This window comes from Salvia hispanica, chromosome 1, assembly GCF_029641045.1.
Source record: "Salvia hispanica isolate PSC_SH4W2 chromosome 1, Shi_PSC_v1, whole genome shotgun sequence".
In the NCBI taxonomy this organism is placed as follows: domain Eukaryota; kingdom Viridiplantae; phylum Streptophyta; class Magnoliopsida; order Lamiales; family Lamiaceae; genus Salvia; species Salvia hispanica.
This window is the reverse complement of record NC_142692.1, coordinates 26,643,459-26,646,076: the sequence shown is the minus strand read 5'-3', so window position 1 is coordinate 26,646,076 and position 2,618 is coordinate 26,643,459. Positions and strand designations below refer to the sequence as shown.

Below are 2,618 nucleotides of genomic sequence, written 5' to 3'. Positions count from 1 at the left end.
TAAATAGTTAGAACGGAGAAAAAATAAAGTAAGAGAGATAATAATGTAGAAAAGAGTATTTATATTATTATATTTTCAAAATGCGTGAAGAAAATGAAATGTCTCTATAAATGCGGAACAGTGAGAGCATTTTATATAATCTAAGAGTTCTTTAAAAATATTTTTATATTCCAACGAACATATAATTGAAAACTCACCGGAACTAGCATTAGAGTGCTGTAATACCCGCACCTTTATTTTCTTTTCCTTCGTTTTTTTTAAAAATATCGAACTAAGGATGTGAAGTTCTCCGTTCATGAAGAATTAATGGAACTCGAGCCTGTTGTTGTGAAATTTTAAACTTTTAAATTCAAGTAAAAGCTAAATAATCAAATGAACTAAAAGTATTGGAAATACATTGAAGAATATCAATATTTTCGAATAACACTTCTTATGCAATAAGCGAACAACTAGTTAAGAAAAAAAATATATATATACATAATGTATGGAACGAGGCTTCAAGAAAAGAAGAGATTGAATGTGCATGAATCAAACGTCCTCGGGCCTCTTCCTCCGGGCCGAGAGTTCGCGGCCGTAGCCGATCAGCCGTGGAGCCCGAGGCATCAATCCGCCCCGGACAGCAGCTCGGCAGCCCAGTCTTCTCCCAACCTGCAAGTAGAAACCAGCTTTAGCTACTAAAGAACAAAAGAAAACTAAAGGGAACTCTTACCATAAGGAAGGAGACAATATCTCTTTAGTTGAGAGACCAAAGATATACCCAAAAGGGGCAAGTCAATACCTGCAACACCCTCTCTTCAAAACAGCCCCTGCAACCTTCTTGTACACTTCAAAAGCAAACAAAAGCATATCAATGCAAGGTTTTGGAACCAAGCCTAACACCAAGTTTCATTAATAAAAAGTAGTGAGGATCAAAAGACAAGAGATATGCTGGGCATAAAAACAAAAGGAGATCAGCCTCATTAACTCCCTCTAAAGTGCACAAAATCAGCCTATAAAAAGCCCCTCCACACCACATTCGAACTCCCTTTCACTCACCACTTCAAAATTTCTTGCTTTCTCCCCACAATTCACAACCGAGAGTAAGAGAGTGAGTAGAGGTCGCTATGCCTTTCAAAGACCTTTAGATGCGGGAGTTTTTCCCAATCCACCAACCACAAGGAATCAGGTAGCACATACTCACCTATATACCTCATTTTTTTTCATCCACTTAGAACATCATAACATGATCATATGGGAAATAACCTTATCATGTATAGAACATAAAGCACAAGCATAACTTGTACGCATAAAACTCAAAGCATAGTATGAAAATTTCCGAAAAGAACCATAATCTGTTCAACTCTAATACCATGAACCTTCAAAAAAATCCAACTTTTAGCTAACTGTAAAAGAACTAAGAGAGAGAGGGTAGGAACTTAGCTACTGCCGATGAAGCGGCGTGGCTCACGAGCGGTGGCGGCATCAAGCACGCCGGCAGAGGCTACCGGTGAGGTCTCAGCAGCGCGGCAAAGGCGGGAAGGGCAATAGTACTGCACCACAGTGTAGTAGCCGAGAGAGGGAACGGAGGGAGGCGATGCCTCCTCTTTCCGGGCAGCGCTGACTGCGAGACAGCGGCGACCCGACGGCGGAGCAGCGGCAAGGGCTGTCGGGCCGAACAATGAACAGCGTCGGTCGACCGCGAAATGGGTCACTCCGAGCGTGAATTCGCCGGAGAAGACGAGAGAATGAAGAGACGTTGTTCTGTCCGGGAAAGAGAGAAAGCTGGACGGAGATGGAGGTTGCTGGCACGAGCCGCCGGCGTCTCCGTGGCGCCGAGGAACTGGAGCCGGCGGTGCTCCGGCGACCCAAGTGGAGCGGCGATGTAGCCGAGACGAAGAGGGGAGAAGAATTTAGGGATTCCATTCTTCAATTTGGGGAAATTTTCTTTTGAGAAATGATTTGAGAGAGAGACCGATGGGAATGAGTATAAGTTGGGCCTGCCTCTTCTTGATTATTGGGCCTCTCTAATTAAAGAAATATGGACTAAGGAAATATTTTAGAAATGGGCTGCCTTGTTATAGAATTTAATTATGGAGTTTGGGCCACCAACTAAAATAAAAGTATACGCTAAGAATTTAATTAAATCATGGGCTCTCCTATGTTGTTGATTAAATAATTAATGGTCCGCTAATTATTTTCACAAAGATAAGTCTAAATTTCCGGACCTTAGCTTAAGTGCTCGGGTAATTAATGTTAAGAATTGATACGCTAATGATGAATAGACCTTGAGTTTATTTTATGCTTGAATAAAATATATAGGAGGTAACGCTCTTTCGTTAAACGAATAATTGGTAGACCTCCACATCAAACTAAATCGCATGATTTAATTAGTGTTCAAGGACTTCTTATGAATTAAGGAAAAAAAAGAATAAAAGAGCACGCACTTAGGATGCATCCACGTTTAAGCTTAATTGATTTATCAAAGTCTAATTAAATATTATGTTATTTCCTAAAGGGGCGTCTACGAACGTCGTCTAAGGCCAAGTTAAGGAAATTACGGAAGGAGCTTTAGCTTTTGAGGTGGGCATTCTTTCAAAACGTGATTTCAGTATGAAAATGTGAATTTTTGCTCAAGTATG

General features: G+C 40.8%; 1 long non-coding RNA gene across 2 annotated transcripts; it reads right to left on the bottom strand.

Moving 5' to 3' along the window:
• Positions 1-365: 365 nt before the first annotated feature.
• LOC148933514 (uncharacterized) lies at positions 366-1,909 on the bottom strand. 2 transcript variants are annotated; one of them, XR_016134405.1, is made up of 3 exons: positions 1,036-1,909; positions 710-824; positions 366-648 (listed from the first exon to the last, which is right to left on the bottom strand). It is a non-coding gene; the product is annotated as an uncharacterized LOC148933514 (long non-coding RNA). The 2 variants fall into 2 exon arrangements; XR_016134404.1 differs by having other exon boundaries at positions 710-1,909.
• Between the last annotated feature and the right edge of the window lie 709 nt (positions 1,910-2,618).